Source organism: Furipterus horrens, unplaced genomic scaffold, assembly GCF_987537825.1.
Source record: "Furipterus horrens unplaced genomic scaffold, mFurHor1.1.pri manual_scaffold_7, whole genome shotgun sequence".
In the NCBI taxonomy this organism is placed as follows: domain Eukaryota; kingdom Metazoa; phylum Chordata; class Mammalia; order Chiroptera; family Furipteridae; genus Furipterus; species Furipterus horrens.
The window spans coordinates 124,729,653-124,756,259 of NW_028327177.1; the positions used below are offsets into that span (position 1 = coordinate 124,729,653).

Sequence of the window (26,607 nt, forward strand, 5' to 3'; positions counted from 1 at the left end):
GTCCCTTTTGCCATTTAAAGTAATATTCTTTAGTTCCAGGAATTCAGATATGGATACTTTGGGAGCCATTATTCAGTTTACCACAGCTGGTTTAGGGGAGCTGTTCCACAGAGATCTCATCCCACGTAGGCTATGGTCTGATTGGTTGTGTACTCGATCTATCAAATTTATATGTTGACATTGTAACCCCCAAGGTGATGGCATTAGGAGTTGAGGCCTCTAGTAGGTGATGAGGTCATGAGGGCAGAGTCCTCATAATTGGGATTAGTGCTCTTATAACGGAGACCCCAGAGAACTAGCTTATCCCTCCCACCATGTAAGCACACAGCAAGAAGGCATTGAGTATGAACTAGGAGGTAATCCCCCATCCCTTGATCTGGGCCTTCCCAGCCTCCAGAACTGTGAGAAATAAATTCTGTCATTTATAAGCTACCCAGTCTATGGTATTCTGTTATAGCAGCCCTAGCAGACTAAGATAACGTCCTGTTCATGTTAGTGTAGGACTGTTAGTCAGAAACACCTCCTCCAGACTTAATTCATGGTCTCTGTGGGCTCAACCATGTACAGTGCTCACCAGTCTCTTCTGCGCTATTTCTCGCCACTCTTCTTAGTATACATTCTTGTGCATACAGCTCTGCAGAAGCAGTTTTGTCTGAATAGATATTTCACTCATTTTTTTTTTCAAATTGTTCAACATTTTAAGTAACAAATGCAAGTTTGTTGGCAAAATTCATTCCAGGCAAAATAAAAGTAGATAAGAATAGAAAAGAACATTAAAAGTGCTGAACTTAAGAATTTAAGAAAACATAAGAGGAAAGAGGAGAGAAAGGGAAGGTTCCTTGAAGGTGAGTAGAGGACAGGAGTCCATGGGGCCTGTGAGTGGCGTGCACCTCAACCTGATCCCCATAAGCCCCTCAGAGGTAAGAGCCCATCCACGGGAAATGGGTTCATGGTGCCCCAGGGAGGCTAGAACCTGTGCCCAGGGCACAGAGGCCAGGACAGCCAGACCTTGGGCATTTATCAATACCGTCTGTGTTGACCAAAGCCTGAAGAATCTTCCCTGATGGCAGGTACATTGGTAGATTTACATACCTATTTCTTTTCTTTTATCATCAAGATATAATTTTCATAATATAAAAAGTAACCCTTTAAAATATATAATTCAGTGGTTTTTGTTATGGTAGTAAAGTTATGCCACCACATCACTGTCTAATTCCAGAATATTTTCATCATGTTAAAAAGAATTCTGTCCCCTTCAGTCACTCCCAACTCCCCTCTACCCCCATCCCCTGGCAACCACTAATCTACTTTCTGTCTAGGGATTTGTCTATTCTGAACATTTCATATAAATGGAATCATATAATTTATAACCTTGTATGTCTGGCTTCTTCCACTTAGCATCATATTTTCAAGGTTCATCCATGTTGAAGCATGTATCATTAGCATGTATTCATTCCTATTTATGGCCAAATAATACTCCAATGTATGGATAAACCACACATTGTTTATCCATCCATCAACTGATAGACACCTAGGTTGTTTACACTTTTTGGATATTTCAAATAGTGCTGCTATGAATAGTCATATTTTTACATGGGCAGATATTTACAGTTCTCTTGTGTATATATTCAGAAGTGGAATTCCTGGCTCATATGGTAGCTCTATGTTTAAGTTTTTGAGGCTCTAAGCTGTTTTTCAAAGAAGCTACACCATTTTATATTCCTACCAGCATTGCTGAGGAGTTCAGATTTCTCCATATCTTCTGCAATGTTTGTTATTGTCTGGCCCTTTTCTTACAGCCCACCCCCAATGTCTTGGTTGCATAAGACCCCGCATCCTTTGCATTATCCTGGAAGAAGGAGAAAGCCCTAGGAACAACAGACTAAATTCCCTACTCTGGCAGGATAGGGATCTAGAGCTCAGTCAAACTAGTTTTTAAACATTATATATTCTTCCACGCTTGAAAAAAATGTATTTGTTTATTTGGTCTTGCCTCCCCTCTGTTGTATCATAATTCTCATGTGGCTGCTTCCCAACTTTTTTCACATTATGGTACACATGGAGTAATAATATTTGCATGGGCCATGGTGGTAAGCAAAGGGGTGTGCTAATGGATGGATGTATTGGGTCAAGGGCTCTGTCCCAATTCCTCTGCCCTCAGGCCCTAACCAGCCCCTGGAGGTTGAGGGATCAAAGACACAGGCATATTTCTAACCCATTTTTAGAAAACCAACTGAAAAGCTTTATTCTACTGAATACAGCTATGCTATTTTTTTTTTTTTTTTTTTTTTTTACCTCAGAAGGTGAGGGTAGTGTGAATGAAAAGAATGTGGGACTGGAGAAGACCACAGCTATGGTAATTTGTCTAGCCATAAAGCTTATTCTCAAGGGTATGATATACAGTATGATACAGTGTTATACATCATGCCCAAAATAGACATTGATCCCTCTCCAAGAGGGCCCGGTATGAATGGAGTATGAACCCCACTACAATGACCAAAGACAGAAGCGGTCATCAGAAGTATATTTGGGCTGCGCAGTGGTAGTTACAAATTGCTTGCATATCCAGATTGACTTAAACAAGAAGCTAGCATCTGGAGGCACAGGATACCCTCCAGCCATTAAGGAGAAGGCAGCTGGCAAGAGCTAGGTAGAGTGTTTTGTCCAGAAAGCACTGGGAAATAAGGAAGGTGGGTCAAATGACAGAGATCTTGTCCCAGCTGATGTATCATAAATGAGGATATTCAAATAGCACCCATAGTCCACTGGATATTGGGCAACAAGAGTATTTAAAAGAAGTGCTCTAAGGGGACCTTAAGCCAGTGTATTTAAGCAGGGAGATTAAACATTTGTGCAAGAACCTGAGTAGATCTGGAGTGGACAAGAGTAACATATGTTCATGGTGCCTAGGTGTTCTGTGACAGCTCTGACAGTCCTGATTCCTTATTAAGGTAAAAACCATGTGACTGCTTTATTTACTTGACAAAAATTCTTGCTCTTGTGCTGTACTGATTTTGTAGAAACAAGTGTAAAAATTTGTCAAAAATACATTTATAGCTAGGCCTCACTTTTTGAAGTAGATTTGTCCCCCAAATTATAAGCATGTTGTAATATTGAAATATCAATGATTATTAAGTACTTACTGTTTTAAGTCACTGCTTGGGAAATCCATTATTTCTGTTATGTAAATTTTCCTTTTACAAAATGAATAAAGAAATATGCTATAAATTTATTTTTAAATAACAGTAGATACACATGCATGCTGAGTTTGACTACAGCAAGTTATACTTTTTATGTTTTTATAATGTCTATTTTAAAAGTTGCAAGAATCCCTGTTAATCTCTTTTTTAGCTCTTTTCCAGCACTCTGCCACTTAAGCACAGGTGCTTGCAAATCAGACTTGATAACATTATAACAATCTTAATCTCAGCATACAAATGGACATTTCATCAAAAGTCTATTATCTCAGTGAACTGAAGATTGGTTTCTGTTTCCTTTCAAAAAAGGGCATAAGGTTTTTCTGGGATCTGAGGCCTAGTGATCCAACTGGGTAGTTCATTGTATATTAATAAAAGTAAGGAAAAATACAAAGCAAAAAACAGTTAAAGGTTCAGGCCACACAAAATTTGTAGTGCTCTTCTTGACAATAAAGCCAATCTTAGAAGCACAATTCTAGCTATTGGGAATTGTCTTATCTACTTTTATAAATACCTTGGTTCTATTGTCCTCTGTCTCACGTCTCTTGCTCATTCACAATTTCTCTAGCCTCCTGGCTTCTGTCAGCTTCTCTCTATCTTTCCACTTATATTGTGGTCTTCTTTCTATGTATTTCTTGGTGTATTGGGCATTCACAACCAATTAATAGTAAGACTCTGGTAGGGTAGATGGGTCACCATCCAATATGAAGATTCCCCTTGGGAAAACAAATTCTTCTAGACTACCTCATGGACCAAACTCCAGTCCAGTCATTTTGCTTGGTTTGGCAGGATTCCATGATACAAAGCATGGAAGCCATTGTGCAAGGGGTTGCCTGCTGCTACTTTTTAAAAAAACAAGCAGTGATACCATCAGATTTTTGCTCCAACACATACTCCACACATGATGTTTCAGAATCTATGTGAAAAGGCCCTAGGTAAAGCTGACTCTGCAGGAGGTGTGTGCCATGCTAGCATCATTGGCAACTCTGGGCTGAATGCGACTCTCTAAAAATCTACATTTACTTTACTACTCCCATCATTTCTGAGATTAAATCTGAGTTTCACACATTCTAATGTATGTATATTTCTGCCGGTTATTTTCTGAAAGTCATATTTTCACTCTGTGTGTCTTTAGCAGATAGAATCTTTTAAAAAATGGCCTAAAAAGGAATAGACACTTTGTATATGCTTTGAAAAATAGGTATTTAATGTGCCAAATGACCTCCTCCTGATGCAGAGGAGTGATTCAGACTTCACCCTCTGCTCATTCGGCAGTCTAAGGGTCTCCTTGGACTGCGTTATTTCCTCTAAATTACTCTGTTCTCTCTCTCTCATTCCCAAATTAAATTAAAAGAAGGTAAGAAATAGCTCTTTCTGGTCAAATTTAAATTACTCATTGTGGTTTCCCTGGGTTTAAGTTGAACATAATTTTATCAGTAATATTTATGATGAAGATGGTGGATATAAGAAAGGCTGCAAAACTACCAGGCATGCAAAACCGACTTCCATACGGTAACGTTTCTTTTCAAGAACAGCAGTGAAAGCAACTGACAGAATGTGTGCTGAGTTTGGAATTTTTGCTGAAAACAGATATTTGGCTGAATGCATTTGAGAAATTTTAAGTGGCATTACCTGGAACCGATGCCTTAAATAAATAGGGAGGCACGAGCTAAAATAAACTGGGAAAAGAGGACTATGCATGTGGTGTCTGTTGAAGCAAACATTTCCCCACAACAAATTCTATATCAGCTAACGAAACACAGGAGAGTTTTCTGTGCTCCATCACAAGAAATTTAAAAATCTATCTTTTGTTCACTTCTGCCTATTTTTTTCTGTTAGCCACAACAGTCAAGATGCCATTAGATTTTAGTAGGAGGAAATGGATGCAGTGTTTTCTCCCAAAATCTTGTCTGTTTCATCGCTTGGACTATACTTGCAGCCAGCACAATAAAATTAACACTCCTTGCCATGTTCAAGTGCCTGGTTCCTGTGTCTCAAGGGAAGCAAGAGTCCTCCTTCCGAACTGGAGTTTTCAGCAGAAGTCCATATCAAGTCATCAATGCATTACATGACATTTCTAATTATACAATATGCCTGCGGGTGCCTGGCTAAGGCAGATCAAATCCCATCTTTATTGGTTTATTAAGGAAAAGGTGTTTGACAAAGCCTATGGCATGCTCACGAGGGCAGGTCAAAATCTCACTTCTTTTGTTGTTGTTATTCAGTTTCCGATTGGAACCGGGACTGTCTTTCTTTTGTCACATACAAATAATAATTTGGACATTGAATGAATTAACCGTATCTCAGCTGGGGTCTTGAGTGAACCGTTTCCTCTTAGATTAGTCTTTAATTCCATTTTCATAGAAAGAATTTAGAGCTGAACAGCATAAGGGATTATTCATTCTAGGGCTTTCAAATGTATTTGATCACAGGTTACTTTCTCTAAATGTAGTGACTTTCTGGTGAAATATAATAGATTACCAAATGCACTTCTCCTTATTCCCTCCCAAATACTTACTAAAATTATAGGAAGGAGTTGTAAAAAGAAGAAACCATTCAAGTTAACAAAAACACAAGTGATGCTAATTGCAGACAATTTTAACCTAGCCAAACTATCAGATAGGTGTGAGGTGTAGCATAAAATATTTTAATATATGCAAAGTCTCAAAAAATTTTTTCTTCCATGTACCATTTCTCAGGAGGCTTTTAGGAAAAAAGCCACCAAGATGAAGAGGTACACCAAGAAAGCAGAGTGCATGAGATTTAGAAAAGAGAGTTCCAAAAAAATAGAAAAGCAGCCATAGAAAGTCCTACTTTGGCATCTATATATGAGACTAGGAAAGCAGCCAGTAAGCCCTAGGGTGAGAGGAATGTCCCCAATTGTAGAACTCATATATCATATGACATGGCTGGCAAAATTGTCAGAGAGTTAGGAAAGAATTATTCATAGGTAGAAAAAAAATCAACTTATATAAACAAAGCAATTATTAACTCCAGGAAAAAATCAAAAGTTTTATAAGAGAAGAACTGTAAATAGAGAGTATCATGGCTCAGCTGTAACAATATTTACCTAGTAATAATTATGTAAGCATAATAATATAAATGATTGAATGATTTTCATTTTTTAAATTGTGATGAAATTCTGTTTGGAGTAAGAGAGGGGGAAGGGTTTTGTATGTGTGGGCAATAGCCTAATAGAGCTAAATCACATTTATAGTAAAAACCAATAGGTAGTAAGGAAAATTTTACAAAATTATGAAAACAAGTTGTTTAAGTATGTTACATATAAATATAAGTAACAGGAAAAAGCTCAGCTAAAATATTTTCAAGTAGTTGCTTGTAGGCAGGAGAGCTTAAGGATGGGGAAGGCAGATTGCTGTTTTTCTTTACGAATCTAAAGCAGAATTCGGGAGGCCATGGTCCGAGGACCAAAGTTGCCAGGCTGCTGCTTCTGTCAATAATATTTTATTGGTATACAGCCATGCCTACTCATTTATGGATTGGCTGTGTTTGTTTCTGTGCTCTAAGAAGTTGGTACAAAGGCAGAGTTGAGTTGTTGTGACAGAGACCGTATTGGCCTACAATCTAAAATATTTGCTTTCTTTGCCGAAGAAATTTGTCAATTTCATGTCTAGAGTAGTGGTTCTGAACTTCTAGCTGAATCAGAATCACCTGGAGGGCTTATTAGAATACAGATTGCTGGGTTTGCCTGTCTCAGGCGGGGCCCGAGGAGTATGCATTTCTAAGTTTCCAGGTTATGCTGATGCTGCTGATTCAGAGACTCTGCTCTCGAAACCACTAGTCGAAAGGAACTATTTGTCTTTTAAAAAGAAAATCACATGTAGGTGTCATGTTTATAAGATTAATTTAAATATTTAGAAGTATAAGCTTCGAAGTTTACATGCAATGTTAAGCTGAAATGAATACAAAAACCACTTCCAGTGAACTAAATGTGACATGAAATGATTAAAATGCAATATTTTAAATCTTATATTGGAATAAAAGCATTAACAAATTAAGCTGGAGAAAATAGACCGTGTTTTATTCATAATACAATCTCAAAGATACAAGCGTAGTTGTTAACAATTTCTGGGACCTCGGCCACGGCGCTGGCACGTGGCATCCCAGTGCTTGGTGAGTAGACCTATCCCTCCACCTACTCTCATTCCCCTGTTTAGCAAAGGCAGATTACTGTATAACAACATCAACCATGCAAACAGGTATTTAAAAATATTTTCTGTTTGCTGCTCTAAAATATCATTCCCAGCATTTTTTTTTCAGTTAGTAACTTCTTGTTAAACGCTTGTTTTCTGAACAGCACAAGTGTAAGAAACTTGATTTAAAACTTACTCCTCTTCTCTTGACCCCTTTCACAGATGAAGAAACTGATACTCAGGGATGATGGGTTGTAGATTCAACACCTCCTGCCCCAGTCCCCACTTCTTTCCCCTCTTGCACCCCGGCTCCTGTTTGCTTTGCCTTAGATGAAGGGAAGAACCCTGAGTGAGCCCAAACTCAAATCAGGCATGAAGGAAAAAAGCACTGCTAATACCAGCATTCATCGTTTTTTTCTAAAAGCCTGAAACAAAGAAAATTCTCTGCTTCCAGGAATAGTCTTAATCGGTCACATATGTGAACACAGTCCCAGTGACTGTTTGGTTTTCCACCAACATAACAGGAGTTTCCTGACACACTGATTTTTTTTTCTCTCTTTTGCCTATTATCAGTATCAGTAATTTTTTTTTTTAAGATCCTAAGCATGATTCCAGACCTTTCAACCAGGCAGCCAGAATGCCAAAAATCTGCAGTGTTTGAAAGCAAAAAGAAATAAAGGATATTGAGGGTAGAAATAGTCCCTGGTTGGTAAAAACAAACAAAAAGCTTTAAAAATCTAAGAATTGTGCCCTGCGGGGGTGGGTTTGCTGAACTGTCAGCTCTACCAGTTAATGAGGTAGTTTGTCTAATGGAGATAGAAAAGACCATTTATAACAATGCTGGGCTTTGTGCGTGTGATTTAAAAATCAGATTGAGTGGAAATGCAGCAAACACTAAATGGTATTGTTTATTTTCTAATTAATTTGCTACAAACTACACAACTCAAGTGCTAAATATATTAGATGGCGTGTGATTTTTTTTAGGTGAGAAAGCCCTGGAAACATTCACCTCTCATAGTCCATTGAGTTTCTTTTCATTAGAGAAACAAGTTGTGGTTTGAAAGTTTGAAAAGGACATTGATATTTGGGGTGGGACATCACTTTTGTGTGTTGCATAAGCCAACCCGGAATGTGGTCTCCTTTGTAAGGTTCATGGAGTTCCAGGGAGCCTGGGACCATATGGTGTGCTGATGAAGTTCATTTTTAATATTAATAGGCCAGGGATTCAAGGTCCTGTGGAGAATGTCATCTGAGTGAGGACAGCTGCTCACATCACAACTGCTCACGGACGTTTTCCTCTGTGGGGTACAACCAGGACAATGCAGGCACTCAGTGCAAATATAAGACCAGCATGTCAGAGGGGAGAGAGCAGAGATGGTACAACCAGCCAGATCTAGGTGCAAATTCTGGCTTAGCCACAGGCTGACTTTGTGACATTGGGGGCAATTACTTAAATTCAGAGGCTTAAGTTTTTTTTCCTCTGAAAAATGAGGATAATAATAACTGCCTTATGGTGCTATTCTTAGAGCTCCACAACTCTGAGCTCATAAGTGAAGTGCCTGACACGTGGTAAACAAATCAATGGAAGTTGTTATGTATTAGAACATTTTAGGGTTTGTAATAACCAAACTGGCTAATTTCACAAACTGAGGAGTCAGTATGCTTTCATGTGTCTTTATTCTTGCATTTACCTAGATCCTACCTCTTCTTCTCTGACAGATGTTTCAGTCCTAATACTATTTTCCTAGGACTACTGTGATGTATTGTCTTCCCTGCCCTGACCCCAGAGCCTCTTGTCCATTCTAGCAAGCTTGTTCTCAGGAGCATAGCATTTGATGGGATGATAGATGTGTGGACAGCAATCTTTTGCCTAGTGTTCACTATCTACCTAGCCTTTACTCTGCACCAGGTACTGTTCTTCTCTTGATATTACCTCATTTAATCCTCACAGCTCCCCTCAGGAGTAAGTTCTATTATTATCCCAATTTTAAAATAAAAACCGACATATTGACAGGTAAGGTTATTGTTCAAGGGGTGGAACCATCACTTGAACAAAGGCAGCCTGGCTCTGTAAGATCATGCTGTTAATAACTGGCCTTTATGCTTGCCTTGAGATATGTACTGGTCCTGCTTTGTGCTACTTAGTTTTACACCCAGGGCTTGCCATTCAGTGAGCTCCAGAATTTGGAAACTTTACTGAATATTGGTCATCAGGGCCAAGGTAATCCTCTAAAGTTCACAGCCAGCCCAACCTGGAATCTATTTCAGTCTTCTTCCATTCCTATTCTCAAGGAATTCTGAGTGCTGGGCAACCCATACAATGTCCTTTGTAGAGATCAGGGAAGTTTCATCCACCCGAACAAAATGACCTCAATGGGAGCCGTTAAAACTAGAAACTTCACATTAGCGTTCTTCCACTCTATGTATATCTCTGATGATTGAACAAATGGACAAATGGGTGATAGTTGTATGGATCAGTTGATGGAGAGACGGATGGGCAAGTAGTGTTCTTAAAAGAAAAGTGTCTACCATTGACAATAAGGAGTTGATATAAAATATTTCTCTGATCTTTGATGACTATATCTCTTACTTAGCTTTCATTAGATTAATTTTCTCCCACAATTATACTTATCTTGTTGGGTATATCATTCCCAATGGCTGCATTAAAATCCAAAGTTATTTATATGAAATATATAAAATTTTGGAAGCACAAAGGCGAGAACAACATTAATCAATTTTTCTAAAAGAAGAAAGAAAATTATTTATTCATTTATTTATTTAACAAATATTTATTGAGCATCTGTTGCCTGTCTGGTACTTTTATAAGAGCTTAAAACATAGCCGTTACCAAAACAGAAAAATTTTCCTTCCTGGTGAGTACATTCTAGTAGGGGAAACAGACAAGAACAAACACTCCCACTGTGTAATGGATCAAGTTAAATGCCATGGCGAAAAGTTAAGCAGGGTGAAGATTATAAGAATTATGGTGAGTGGAGATCGCTATTTAATATCAGATGGAGTTATTTTGAAACTGTGTGTAAGCATCATTCTATATTAGAATGTGAACAGTTAAGAAAATTAAAGTAGTGAGTATAGGGGAAAAACTGGGAATTAGGAGACATTAATATTAGAGATTTTTCACATAATTTGATTAAAAGGAGAATATTTTTGACTTCTGAAATATATATATATATATATATATATATATATACACACACACACACACTTTCTTTTTTTCTTTCAGGATTAACAGCTCCGGACTTTTAAAGTGATAGCATTTTCCAGTCTCAAACTGAAAAAAAAGACATCTGTAATTGGCACAGCAAGATGAGAGGTGGATAAACCATGTTGGGGAGAAGCAAGGTCCTCTGTTGAATTGTCTTGCCTTTGGTCCAGAACACTGCTCAGACTCAAATCTTGCTCTGAATTTACCACTCCAACTTTGGTTCAAGGCCTGGAGTGATGTGTTCCCACCCCAGAGCACCTTCCATTCCATCCTGTGAGGCCTGAAACATGACCACCAGTAGCCACGCATGCCCCGTCCCAGCAGTGAGTGGACACATGACTCACTATCCAGCCGCACCCTACCCATTACTCTTTCCGCCGGTCATTGGAGGACTTTCCCTGCCTCCTCTCCATGGTCTTCATGGGCACCCTCCCCCAAGTGGATGCAGCACCCCGTCACCTGCAAGTAAGTACCACTGGAATTACTTCTCTTTGCTCTTGGTTGATTGGTTTAATGGACCACAGAAAACAAGATGGTTCATATCCAGGGTGAGTTTTTATTCCATTGGGTGTTGGTTTCTCTTGGACTAAAATTATACCGTTAGTGCTATTGGCAGAGATATAGAACCAGATAAATGATTAATTTTAGAATTTAGCTCTTTCAAAACCATGCTGATATGTTGCTTAGTTTTATAAAATGTAAACACAAAATGTAATCGGCATATGTGACCAATCAATATACCTGATGAAAGTGGCCACTTGATAATGGGAACAGTGAATTAGCAGTTGGTGCCATAAAAGTCACTAATGAGAATCCTGGGGTGAACTTCGATTTTGATTGTGAAGTTCTCTTTGATTCTCTTACTCATTTCCCAAGTACTAATAATATCTATTGTTCTCAACTTCCCAGGGACCTTTTCTGCCAATTTATATCACATGAGCTTTTTAAATGTCCTTGACCACTTTTGACTCTACTAAGCTGTTTCTTACTTTCAATCCTCTCTAAAATGTTGGGTAGAAAGTACAATAGAATAAAAGTAGAGTTAGAATTCTTCAAGACTGTTATGACTTATTCATAGAAAGCATCCATATCATGTGATTGAGAAGAAATTATTGCCTGTTTAAGGACAAACTTTGGAGCCCGTGAGCTTTCCCACCTTTTAGAAACAGGTTGCCTGATTTGATGTCTGGAGATAGAAAGATGAACTGTTTCCACTGTGCTGCATCAGGCATCCATGGCACATATTCCAGAATCTTCCTGGTTCATAGCTCAATAGGAGCACCTCAGAGTTCTTCCTGGTGATTATTTTGCATTTTGCTGCTTCACAAGGAATTCCTCCAAATATTTGCTTGGTACTTACAAGTTTTTCTTTTAAAGCACTGCCTTAATTTTTCTCTGAGTTATGGTCTTTCTGTCTTGTCATTTTTAGCTCATTGAGAGCAGAGGGTCATCCCACCTAATTAGGATCCCTCAGCTCCTGGTAGGGCATAGATGTTTGAATGTCTGCATGTTTGGTGGCATGGATGGACAGATGAACAGACGGATGGACAGACTTTCACTGCAGAGGTGTTGATGGTAATCACAGTATTAACATGCCTGATATACACAGACTTGTTTTCCTTCTTAGAATGACCTGACTATAATTCCTCCCATCTGTATTTTAGATTTCTGACCAGAGCATGTGACTTATAAACTCTTTTAAAATGCTTAATAACATTCTCCCCTGCTACTCAAGTTCAAATCGAGAATAGACATAGCCAAAGTAACTTCGTTGCTATCAAGAGAGATGGAAAAATATTGTTCACCAAATACAAATGATATAATGATGTTACTTTCAGCTACTACATGACGGGGTTTGACTAAATAATTGTTAAAGTTTTTAAAATTTTACCCAAGAGCATCTGTATCTAATTCCATAGCTCAGCGAGCCTGATGGACAGCATGTTTTAATGCATTTCTTTTTTAAGATTAGAAGCATATTTTGTAAATGTAGCCAAGGAGTTAAGCAAGACAAGAATATTATTCCCATCCTGAGTGATCTAATCTTACAGATGGCAGCCTCTTAGGTAGCTGCAAGCCCTAGATGCTCACAAGCAAATCCCAGCACTTTTAGGCTCCTTTGGTTACTGAGTAAGAAAAATGCAGAACAGAGTGGATGAGATCTTAATGATGGATTAGCACCCCTGAACACAACAGGTTCTCAATATACAAATTCATCACCTATTTCTTTGCAGGTATTTTAGGTCAAAGACTCTATAGAGCAGTCCTTGGCCTATTACACAACCTACAGGCCAAATTCAACCCAACATCTATTTTTGTAAATAAAGTTTTATTGGAACATGGTCACAGTCATTTGTTTACATATTGCCTATGCTGCTTTTGTGCTATAATGTTAGAGACCATATAGCCCATAAATCCCAAAATCTTTACTATCTTTCTCTTTCCAAAAAAAAACTTTGCTGACCCTTGCTATGAAGCTAAGAGTACTGAGATAAGAGTCAACTCATTTAGAACCTAATGAGGCTCTGTCTCTAGCTGGTGATGTTAGCTTTCTAATTCCTTCTGCCAATCAGAGCCTCCGAGGCCCAGCCTGTACCCTGAATGAGCTGGGCTGTGTCATAGCCAGGGCTCCTTTCACATCTAAATAAAACGCTGTTCTTTTCATTTCACAATTACTAATAAAGCACAAGGTGTTATCACTACTAGATTAAACCATAAGGCAATTTAATTGCCATTTTTCTAGATCAAACCTTGGAAATCTCATGTCATTCAACCTTTAGAAGGAGAGGGTTTGCAGTTCAATAAAAAGAGGATACAGAATTAATGACAGTTTTTTTCTGAGGATCTTAGGGGGAGGAAGCTGAGTAGCTGTACCTTAATGGTGGCTGAAGAAGGGGTAAAAGGATTACAAGGTACAGAAACTTCAAGCTGGAAACTTGAATGTTGGCTTACTTCAAACACTGGCTAATACACTGTTTTATTATTTTTAGCTACAGACAAAGCACGTGAAAGCCACTCAGATGAAAACTATTGAAAGAAGCCACTGTTACTATGCAGTCTGTTAGTTGGCCCTTGAATAGGGAGTTGTCTTTGTTACGGCTTGTGGTTTAGAAAAACCCCGGGACAAGGGTAAGGTCTTAAAAGTTACACACAGACTTTCTCTTGGCTAAAAATAAACTTAAAAGTTTTATTCAAGTCCTGAGGTTAATTAAGCAGGTAGCCAAATTCTATAAAGTCTCAATAACTAGCAAAACACATGCTTGGGTGAAAAAGCCAGCTAATATGGAATACAAAGGGAACAAACATGTTGGGGAAAGATTCCATAAAGAGAATCATGTCATTGAACTATGGGATTTGCTGGTGTTTCCTTCATAATCTGTACACGTCTAGGTTCCCCTTCCCTGTAACAAGGTTCTTTAACATCATGTATTATAAAGGCTCAAGAACCTTCTACTTCAAAGGGGAGTGGGAACAATTTTCATAGTGACTTCTGATGCTACACTGACTCAGGACTCTTCCGTCCATTCACCTCTGACTCTGGTGGCCTGTCCTCCTGGATTAGAATCTGAACTCTGTATATTTACCCTCTCTTTTCCTATAGTACACATGTTCCCATTCCCACATAGAGAGATGCTCTTGACTCCACGTATTGGTTACTTAACATCTTTGAATTTCTCTCGATCAACTATTTTTTATTTAAAGAATAGTTTTATTTAATTATCATAGACAAGTATTTTAAGGATAAAGGAGGGTATACATTAGAAAGAAACATTGTAATAGAAAAAAATGAAATTAGATAATCTCCAAGGCCTTTTCAACTCCAGCAGTTGATATATAGCTCAGATTTTCTCCTCATCACTGAGCCATTTGCAGGCAAACAACTCATGTTTCTTTAGTTGGTACCAGTGGTAAAACTCTTGGCTATGGGTTTGACCATTTGTCACCATTCACAATTCAGAAAACAAGCTGTGACCACTTTTCAGAAACTCTGTTCTAAGTGGGGGAAATGGTTTTCAGGAGAGAGGTGAACTTAAGGCCATCTCTGGCATGTGCATATGCTTGTCTTTGCATTCTGACTTAATTCATGTATCATGGAGTCTCTATAAGCCTAGACATTAGAACACATATAAGAAAAGAGGGAGTTAAAATAAGAGAAAAAATACTACCATGTGTCAGGTACCTCCTGGTAATCCACTGAGCATATAATGGCATGTTATTCTTAATTTTTTGTAATAGCTTCCTAATATTGCTCCCAGGCCAGGAGCAATAGTCCCATTTTATAGATGAAGACCATGAGGCTTAGAGAAAAAGCTTGCACAGCTAGTTAACGTGGAAACCAAATTCCAAGCCCAAATCTTGGATCCGCAAAGTGCACTTCTTTCCCAGTGTGTTGAGCAATGAGGCCAACTTAACCCCTCAGATTACTTGCGCAAGTACACCATGGGTACCTCTTTCCCATGATGCTTCCGGAAGTCCTCAGAGATGAAGGACATGGAAGGACTTCACAACCTCTTTAGTTTCACTAACTACTATAGAAGTGGCAATCATTTTTCATCAAAATGAGGAGAGGAGGGTGGACCCGAGTCAAGAAGTCCCTTCAGATGCCTCTGCTTAGCTCTATGCTATGAGCAGAGAGCTTGTCTCCTCCAGGAAAGCGTGACTTCCAGTGAGAGGGAAACCTGATATGTTATGCCAGGGCAATCTCAAAATGCCATGCTCCTGAGCTCTGTGAACGTTGGACAGCTGTCCGTCTGACTCTCTTTATGTTCCTTTCATGGCTGCTTGTTCTGTTTTATTGCTGCACATGTGCTTTTTTATAGGTTGTTGTGAGCTGGAAAATATTTGTTAGAAGTTTTGGCTTCAGAGCCACTTTCAAAATGATCTCAGTTTAACTTCAGCATCTTAAAATGAGAGTTCTTTCCCCCTGCTTCTTTAATAACCAGAAATTGCCCTCCTATCAAAGTAACAAAATGGCCTTTAAAAAGGCCCAAACCTTCTGGAGAGACAAGACTGTGAGTCTTACAAAACCCAGAGGAGCCTTGTTACCCAACTTGTCTAAAGTAGCATGTGCGGCTGGATTGGACTTTCTTACTGCATGTTAAGAACAATTGTCCCAGAGGTGTGTTGATCTTGTTTTAAATACGTGCAGATCACTGGTAGCTAAAATTAACTCCTTAATTCCTGCTATCCATCACCTTTGCTCTGTGGCCTTGTCTTCTTTCTACTCTGAGTTATATTTGTCCTTAAACATAAACAATGACCCTGCTGAACTGGGATCACATCTAATTTTAAGATGTATGAGGCTTACTATATTGTTAGTATTTAGTGAATACCATGTGTGTGTGTATGTCATATATATGTATCCTTCCCATTTTTAAGCCAAATAAAAATAAGGTAAAATAAAGTAAAAGAAGCTTGTTAGAAATTTGAGTAAACTCAAATATAACAATTTGGCTCATTCGAGCTGCCTTTGATCATTGGGTACTTTGAAGTTCTGAGACTGGGGGAAGTAAATGCTTTCACCTAAATGTTTTAGAAATAGAGTTTACATTTTTGAGTTGATCGAACAGTTCTAGTGGTCTTGCATAGGCCTAGAGCCACGTGTGAATTTTATGAGTTCATTTCTTAAAGGGTGATAAGTATTTATTTGTGTACAGTCCCTCTTCCCCAAAAATAAAGGAATCTTTGTGTCTTCTTCTTAATATCTCTACAATTCCCCCAGACTCTCTGATTGAGTACAGTGTGTAATTCTTTGAGTAGTTCTAATGAGAAGCTGGGATCATTCTGTTTGTTGAACTTTACCCCAAAGGGATCAAGAGTATGTGAATGCAAGTTAGAAACAAAAAGATTATTGTTCAATTTTATCAAATTAACTACAATGTCCAAAAGATAATCTCAACTCTGGACATGTCTTTTAACAGAAATAGGCTTTCAGTCCACAGAGGATATCATATAAACAGGAATGGATTGATCTCTGTGTTATCCTGCTAATTAATGATTATTCTTAGGGAGAGCATGTTTGGAAAAATATACAAAAATAGAACAAGGACAGTGAAGAAAAGAGTGATAATTTAGAGTTCATATCAATTTTGATGTTCTACTTATTAGAGAAGGAAAACTCTGACTCCAAAAAACCTCCGCTGCCTTGCGGCATACCTCTTCAGGGGAAAGGCTAAGGGAGTAAACCCCGACAGAAAATCCGGAGCCGGAGTCCCTAAGGCGGTTTGACGTTGTAGTCAACACCGGCAACTCCTGCGGCGCACCTGAAGCCAAGCTGTATTGACTCCGTCTTTCCCTTGGACCCTTCAGCTGCGAAGAGAGGGGGGGTCTGCTGCATGGGCAACAGCAGACCCTCCATATCACCCTGCCCAGGCTCTGTAGCTTCAGCTTCACTGGAGAGGACACTCCAGCGTCATCGCAAGATGTCGATTCAACACGGGAGGAGACAGATACCGTGTCACTCCCGAGTTGGACTGCACAGCCATTCTCGGCGGTGCAGGTAGACTCTTTAGAAGCTACACCATCGTCTCTCGAGACGGACGGCTGCCGACGACGACGACGACGACTTATTAGAAAGTTAAATTAAACAGACATAAAAATATGTTTTACCTTAAAAATTGAACCTGTGAAATTTGGGATTACCACAACAGTTAGCTGTGATATATTAGAACTTCAATGATATGTTCCAAATTTCTCTCGATGAATTCATGAGTCTTCAGCTCCTATATACTTCATATGGTCTGCTTTTCCCCTAATGAAGAATAATTCATTTAGATGAACTTGAGAGACAGGAGAGTAACCTCTGCACAGGTAGATGGATGTGAGGACAGGTGGTATTGCCACCAGTTGGCCACTCTCTGGACCATCTTTGGGATGTATCTCAGGCAGTCTCACAGAAGCTCTGAAGATGTATGCTGTGCCATTAAAGCGATATAGCTCCCTATTCTGTTTTGCTTCTCTGTTTTTCAACTTTGGCTTCCTCTGATATTTGAATGATTCTTCGTAACTTAAACAGGGAAGAGAGAAGGGGAGAGAGAAGGAGAGGGAGATGAAGACAAGGAAGGAGGGAGAAAACAAGAGAGAAACAGGCTGACAGACAAGAAAAAGAGAGAGAGAGACTAATTAATTTTATTTTTCAAGCTCTAGGTCACCTCTAAGAACTTGAAGCCACCAGGCCAAATAAGGATCATGTGGTACTATCATCACTCTTGTTTTATTTTTTACTTTGCCTGAGAATGAGTATTAAAAGTAGTTACTATTTATTTAGTGTGCTACATGTTACATGTGTTGTCTCTGCCAACTGGAAAAGATAAATAGAGAAACAAAGACCCAGGTAACCAGCACATAAGGTTGCTTAGACAAAAATGGTGAGACTGGATTGGAACTCTTCTTGCTTCGATGAAAATCAGTCTTATTTTAACAAATCCAGGTTGGCTGTGAATATCAAGGCAATAAAAAGATTTTTTAAAAGACTATATCTGTCTTCAAGGATACTGCACTCCCATTGGCAAGTCATAATTACCTAAAATGAATTGTATCTAAAACCCTGATTAGCCCTCTAAGGCTTGATTTTGTAAAGCTAGTAACATCCCCTCCCACCCACACACCCACTGTGCCTGCTTTGATTTATTATACATGTTTATTCTGTAGTCTTTCGTTGTTTTCGTAACTTCTCCTCTTCTGCTCCTCTGTTAACCTGACTCCTGATACATTGGAAACTCCTTAAGGTATGTGGAATGGCTGAATCCATATTTCTCACTCGTCAGGGATTTTGGAAATTTGTGGATGGGCTTTTGGATGTCACAATGAGGGAGCTCTATAGGCATTTAATGGGCAGGGGCAAGGTGGCTAAATGTGCTGCTCTGTGCACAATAGTTGCAAATAATGAAGAATTGCCTCACATCCTTGTGACTTTTCAATGTCTCACCAGACATTTGTATTAAGAGCACCTCAGGAATAAATTATAATGAACTAAATCTATACCATAAATCCATTTTACATATAAATGCAAAATATGGTATGCTTTTATTATATCCTGAATTATTTAGGTCTATAATTGCCATGTAAATCAGGTGTAGGCTTATCTTTTATTTTAGAACATTTCTAAGAGTGATGCACCACTTTAGGAAATCATGTCACTGATGACAGTGCTCTTCTTGGTATTTGAGTCGCCAATACTACACGTTTTTATCAGTCCGCATTTGTAACCAAAATGGTCCTACAATTCTGCATATAGGGGAGAGCATCTCACACATCTTTATGCCTGAGCATTTACACATTGAAATAACTATTGTTTTATCATAAATTACTTTGCTTGAATTTTTCCTTGATATTGTAGTCAGGGAATTATATTAACTTCTTAAAAAATATATGTGTAGGTGAGCTATATTGTCTATAACTTTCATTCTGAAATAGTAAAGCAGGTGTTCTAAAATATGTTACTAAAAGAAGCATGGACTCCAAAGTGTTGAAGATTACTGGAATGAATGAATAGATGGGTGAATACATGAATGAATCAGTGAAAAATGATGAACAGTGTCAAGTAAATTGCTTAGCAAGTAAATGATTTGGTTGTTGAGAGGAGAAGAAGGAAGTTTATAAGTGAAATGCACAGGGAGAGGTTTGCAAAATTAAGTCCAGTAATTATGCCAGGCATGGCACAGTAGGCATAGCACTGGAAAAGCCATATGTGGAAGACCCATGGAAAGTAGGAAAGTATTTTATTTTTTTCTTGGATGGCATGTGGGGTTGGCAAGGTACCTTCCAGTTTTTGCCTCCATCTTTTGATATGTGTAAATCCATATCCCCAAGGTGTACAAAAGGGCATCAAATGTATTGTTATTTATGAATTCCCTCTTCCAATATGTATTTACACACATGTGTTAGGTGTTACACTAAGCACCTTGTCGTCTGTCTGCTTTGCTGGGTAAATTCATCAGAGTGATCAGTTCTCACTTGTGTGTCATGTCAGATTCAGACTCTAAGGAGATGTCATTTTAGGGTTTATCAGGAAAAACTTGTGGGGCTGTTATGGGTGAAATTGTTTCTCCTCAACAGATATTGATTGCTGTCCTAACCCCCAGTATCTATAGATGTAACTTTACTTAGAAACAGGGTCTTCTCAGACAATCAAGTACAGATGAGATCAAAAGGGAAATTTAGACGTGGACATAGAGACACAAGGAGAATGACAATCTGAAGACTGGGGTTACACTGCTGCAAGACAAAGACTGCCCAAGATGGCCAGCAAGTCGCCCGAGGCAGGGGGAAGGGCGTGGAACACATTTTCTCTCACAGCCCTCAGAAGGAACCCACCCTGCCAGTTCCTTGATTTTGAACTTTTAGCCTCCTGAACTGTTTGTGGGCTTCATTATAGCAACCCTAAGAAACTAATCAGAATTATAGCTAGGAACTATACCTTCCCACCACTGAGGAAGGGAAAACTGTGCTTTTGATCTCTGGGCCCCCTAAAAGCATCTGGTTATTCACCTGCTTTCTCATAGCTTTACCCTCACAGTGACTTTCTTTTCCTGTGATATGTGGCTCCCTTGTGTGAACTAATGAATAATATTTCAGAAAAGTTTTTCTTTTCCTTCATAGTCAATCTCTCGATTCTGATGGCTACAAATCCATAGTCATGAATCACAGTGTTTATGATTTTTCATTCCTCTAGCTCTCTTCGGGTACTATCCTTGGATATTAAATTCTCATCCCCTTTTTGATCTCCACATGTATTCTTTAATATCCATTTTGCTCTTAATTTTTAGGCCTTTGCCTCAAAACTCTGCAGGGTTTCCCATCACTGTCCTATTGGAGCCTGTGAGATTCTCCAGATGAATCATTCATATTATAAGTTTCAAGTAATTTCAAGTTTTAGTCACTGAGAGATTATTGGTGGCAGTAATCTTATCATTAAAATTATTGGTTGGTTATTATCTTGAAAATCACTTTATTGGCTTATCTGGCAGCCCCCGGAACCCTTCCTTCAATACTATGCTCCTTCTCCTTCATACTTAGAACTGGTTTTGCCATGCAGTTAGTCCCATGCTCCATTTGTGTCCCCGTCTTTACATCTACCCCCATTAGTTCTCCACATCTGGGAGTTTTTAGTTCCTTATGACCAAAATTCTTTTAAAAGCTTTTTGAGGCCACCAAAGGCTGCACCACAGCACATGTAAACTCGACTTAAGGATTCTGGGCCTCAGCTTCCCTGCGTAACTTTGCCTTCAGTGAAGTGGGTCCCTAAGCCACTGTCTTCTTATGTAATAAGATGAATCAAATTTAATAACGTGAAAATCCACATATAAAGACTTACTTTTTCCCCCAGTTTGTTGCCAAAATCTCAAAAAGCCATTGTACTGATGAAAATAACCACTTTCCAATAAGAATGTATATTGTTAATTTAGTGCTGAGCTATTTTGCCTAATGCCCATAATCTTTGCCAATGTTTAAACAAAATACAAGTTTTGGGGTGTTTTGGGCAAGGACAGTGGTTATGTGTGGCCCTGTGAACACTGATGACAGCAATAAGTTATTTAGACATTATTTCATGGTGAATCTTGAAATGGGGTGCTATGAGATGTACTGGGTGGGGACTGCTCCTAACCTTAACCTCGGGGAACTTACCATGGAAGGCTAACATACTAATGAGGAAAGGTTCATCTTGTTGAACCAAAAGTGGTGTTAATGCAGCTCATTTTGGTGGGATGGTGCATGAGGGTAGGAGGTTAGAAATGGGACAGAAGCAATTGTTATTTCCAGACCTCCTTTTGTGTCCTTGAATAATTTTTTTTTTACTTCTATATGCTTCAGCTTCCTCCACTATAAAATAAGGATAATAATGATACCTTGAAATGGCCGTGAGGAAATTGTCATCAACATGTGAACTACTTATAACAGTGTTATAACAGTAAAAACTCAGGAAATGAGAGCAGCCATTGTCATGATTATTCTTATCTGTGCTTTGCAATCAGAACCTGTCCACTCATAAGCAAAAATCTTAGTTGTCACAGGACTGTCATTCTGTTAGCTGTTCATTCTAACTATTTTTTCCAAACTGTACAGGTTGTTCTACATACACATGTACTTTTCCATATGTCTTAAGTGTCTATATTAGGCACATGGAAGTTTTCACGTCACAGAGTTTCTATTCTGCCAAGACTACATTAAACTTCAGAATTCTCCAGGAGGTGATTGTGAATTTGGGTATTGGAAAAGACTCTTGTTTACGAGTATCCATGCCTGCTGAATGATTTTGTGTTTACCACGAAGAGTTCCCATCCAAGAAATACGTGTGTGATTAAGGTTATCTTTGGCGGAGGAACTCCCTTCAGAGCCAGGGAACTGAGGCAAAGATTGAACCATCCCCTTCTCCTTAGTCTCTGTAAACCACCTCTAATAATACTTGATTCAATTTCAGTGATGTTTATAATAAGGTCGATTTCTCAAACATTATTGTTTTCCTTCTATGAATACAAAGCTACTCTAATGTTAGCTGCTTAATGATTATGAAGTTGGCCACTCCACCAAAAGGCACTTAAAGAAAAAAAATTAATAATGATATTTCACACAAGTAAATAGCACCTTGATAAGGAGCACGCGGTTAAAAGGGAAGCCACCCTTCAGCATAGTTAGTAAACCTTTTATTATCAGAATGGCTTGATGGAATATTTGACAAAACAGGGATTTCCTTGATCTGATAGAAATCTCTGAGATGTAAGATGACTTTTACACCATCCTCAACTCCTGCCCTGATTTTCTGTGGGTAATTTCAGAATTCCTTTTTTCTTTTATAAGAAATCTTATTCCAGAACCAAAGCCAAAATAACAAATCAGATGAAGCATATGCCACTATTGATACTATTGTTTGGTTCAATTCTGAATCACCTAATAGGTCTACATATATACATACATATTGCTGCAAAGATTAACATTATCTTTAATACCTTCCACAATTTTTTGATCCCCACTTTGAGAACAGAAAAGAGGCATTGAGTCCCATATTGAGAAGTGCTTTGCAGTAATAGAAAAAGATAAGGCTTGACCCCAGAAACCCAGAACTCATGTTGCAAACACAATGAAAAAAGACAGAATAGGTAAGAATATACATAGAATATGTAAAGAACTTTTTCAAACCAGAAGAAAAGGATAAATAATCAGAACCAAAATTAGCTAATAGACTTTATTTTACTACAAAAGCATTCAAATGTCCCATATCAACCTCACATTAGTAATTAAGGAAATGCAAATCAAGATCATGCAATACCATTTTATATCAAAGTTGCAAAAATTAAAAGTGTGGTGAAAATACCAAGTATTAAAGAGAATGTTGGTCAATAGATACTAGGAGACATATTGCCTCATAGAGTGTAAATTATTGTAGTCACCTAGGAAATGGCTTAGCACTATCCTGTCAAATTGAATATTCAGATTTTCTATGACCAAGCAATTTGTCTTCTAAGTACTGTCCTAGAGAAACTTTTTAATATAAATACCAGGATCCATGTTTAAGAATGTTCATGGAGCACTGTTTTTAAATTGAAGAGGATAGATGTCATCCAAATATCTATGAGCAGACAAAAGCAAAATTAAATCATAGGCCCTGGCTAGTGTGGCTCAGTGGATTGAGCGCTGGCCTGCGAACCAAAGGTCACTGGTTTGATTCTCAGTCAGGGCACATGCCTGGGTTGCGGGTCAGGTCTCCAGTTGGGGGCACACGAGAAGCAACCACACACTGATGTTTCTCTCCCTCTCTTTCTCCCTCCCTTACCCCCTCTTTATAAATAAATAAGTAAAATCTTTAAAAAATTAAATCATAGCATAATCACTCAATTCAATAGTATTCATCATTGAAAATTAAATTTATGGCTAGGTGACAGAAATATAATGTTGAGAAAAATTCTGTAAGACTACATATAGGATGCTAAAAGAAACATTGTTTAGGAAAATATACACTAAAAATCAAGAGACTATGAAGACCATATTCAAGATAATAGCTATCTCCTTGGGGTTAAAGAAAGTAAACATAAGTAAGGGAAGGGTCTAGTCAAGGAACGTGTATGAATGACTCATGGACATGGACAACGGGGAGGGATATGATTGCAGGAGAAGGGGTGGGCTGGGTGGGGGGGAACAATGGGGGAAAAATGGGACAACTGTAATTGAAAAACCAAATAATAAAATTAAAAAAAAAATAAGAAAGTAAGCAAGTGGATGAGATAGGGAAGGAGCAGATGGAGAGACACAGCAGAAGTGTTAGAGTGCTGATTCTTAAATATTCTTTTTACTAATATACTTCTTACCATATGCACATGTATGTTACATTTATTTTTGTAGTTATTAAGTGTACATATAAAGATAAGAAAAACTATGACTACATATACCCTTCAAGTGTTAGAAATAGACAGGAGAAAAGAAGAGAAAAGAAATGACAATAGCCTGGAACAAAAAATTCATGTATTAAAAAAAAAAAAAAAAAGACAAATAGCCAATAAAAAATTTTTGCCTTAACAGTAATTGTACAAATGCAAATTTAAAATGAAATGCAAATTAAGATTTTATTTCTTGCTCATGGGAAGACAAAGGTTTAAAAGAAAGATGTCACTGTTTTCAGGCTATGGAGAAAAATACTCATAAACAGCCTCGATGGTAAGAATGAAAATTGATATATTTTTTGTATGGAATAATTTTGTAGTAAATGATAAAGGCCTTAAAATATTCATAATGATGGCTTTGCATTTTGCTCCTATAAATTTATTCCTAAGAAGTAAATGTTTTAGTGTGCTTGGGAGAACACAGATATTAACACAGACTTGTTTATAATTTTTAAAAATTAAAGAAAAACACTGGCTAATGAAAAGAGATTGAATAAAATATAGAAAGAATAAAAATAATAAGCAGTCCTTTAAATTTTTGTTGAAGTGAATATATTGACATGAAAATATTCAATGGGAAAAACAAGTTATGGAATTAATAGAATTTAATTTTAAGTATTAAAAATACTTAACATTATTCTCTTTTAACCTATATATATCGTATATGTTCAAGGATGTTTATTTGAGTTTGGGATAAAGTCTGGGGAACATATTAATATTTATTTCTATATAATGGCTTTATCCATGTTTTCTTTATCTCTCTTGCTCCCTGTGGTATCCTCACAGCTTAGTGCTTGGCACATAGTAGGCACTCACTCATTATTTGTCATGTGAATGAATACATTAAATAACTTGTGGACTTAATTATAATAAAAGAAAGGTGTCCTTTTAGTGAGTTAATTCAGTTATATTAAACTAAAACAAATAGCGTACCTAAATCAGAATTCTTGCCTTTCAAGAGCAAGGTATCACATTGAAGGTATTCATGTCTGATTCCATTTCAAAGGAATTTATCCTTCAGAGGGACATTTGCATTTTGAACTAGTAACTTTTAAGCTAAGGCCCTGACTGCAGTGGTAGGATTTCCAAGGGGATAATTTTGGAATGAGAAAATCATTCTATCAACTTCTTTGAAGATCGTACCATATGGTATCCATGTAATCCATCTATGCCCAAGACCTCTTCTGCTTAAACAGATTACAATTTTGCTAACATAACTGTCTATAAAAATCATAATTACCTATATAAGAAACTATACCTATTATCTAATTTTTCTTCAACTAATATATAAGGTATTTTTAAAATTAACATATATATGCTATTTTATTTGGGAATAAAGATCTTATGGCAACTTACAAAAATTATATGTGCAACTTTCTAAAATCATAAAGAAGTACATTTGGGGATAGAGAAAATAAGTATGGGGAAAATTGATTGAAGCCAATTTGAGGACGAAGCATTAAAATGCAGCCTATGAGGTAGATAATAAATGTTGCTCAGATGACCTTTAAAAAAACCTATCCCAAGGAGAGAATTGACGTGGTCATATAGTTGATAGGGTTCATAAAATGAAGTCACTCAGCCACCCAGACAAGCATAGAAGACTGTATTGTAAAGCAAATCCTAATGATGTTGTAAATCCAACTCTCTTTACGTGTGTTCGTGTTTTTAATAACGTCCCCCAACGTAGACTGAATTAATCATTCTAAAGCTCAGTCAGTGAAAGCCCATCCCTGTGAGGGTCCCAGACAATATCTCCAGGTACACAGCTCTCTCACAATCTCAACTTAATCCAAAAATAAATATTAGAGTGTCAAGGTAAATAAATGGTCTTCATAGCCTTCAGGCACTTGTCCATAAAAGCTATTTTCCCCAGCCAAGGATTTTTGTAAGCATCGAGAAGCCACGAATGTGAGGTTGTACTCCCTTAACAAGGACCTGAGGAGCTGAAGGCCTATTTTACCCCTAGAAACAGGGATTTCCTTTACAAAACAATTTTGAATCAGCTCCAACTGACACTAGGCCATGAAAAATGTAGAGCAGCAGGTTAATTTCTTCCTTTCTTTTTAAAATTTTTTATTGAATTTATTGGGGTGACATTGGTTACATTGTATTGTGTGTTCACTACCCCAAGTCAAGTCTCCTTCCATCACCATTTATCCCCCCTTTCCCTTCTCCTTCATCACCCCACCCCCATTCCCTCTGGTAATCACCATACTGTTGTTTGTGTCTATGACATTTTTAAATTTTTTTGCTTAATTCCTTCACCTTTTCCACCCACCCTCTCCAACCCCCCTCCTCTCCAACAGCTGTAAGTCTGTCCTCTGAGTCTTGTTTTTCTATTTTGTTTGTTTATTTTGTTCATTAGATTCCACATGTAAGTGAAATCATATGGTATGTGTCTTTCTCTGACTGGTTTATCTCAGTGAGCATAATAAACTCCAGGTATATTTTTGGTGTTACTATAAACGAGATTCTTTTCTTAGTTTCCCTTTCTGGTAGTTTATTATTGGTGTATAAAAGTGCAACTGATTTCTAGGTATTTATTTTGTATCCTGCTACTTTACTGAATTCATTTTTCAGTTTTAGTAGTGTTTCTTTTTGGTGAAATCTTTTAAAAGCACAGACTCAGGGGTCAGAAACACCTTCATTGTGAC

At 37.8% G+C, this 26,607-nt stretch overlaps 1 long non-coding RNA gene across 1 annotated transcript in view; it reads left to right on the forward strand.

Annotated features, from left to right (window-relative positions):
• The window catches only part of LOC150005183 (uncharacterized), a 291,449-nt gene extending 280,793 nt beyond the window's left edge, over window positions 1-10,656 (forward strand). The window contains exon 4 of the long non-coding RNA XR_016512425.1: window positions 10,596-10,656. This is a non-coding gene — a long non-coding RNA (uncharacterized LOC150005183). The remainder of the gene's footprint in view (window positions 1-10,595) is intronic.
• The last annotated feature ends 15,951 nt before the right edge of the window (window positions 10,657-26,607 follow it).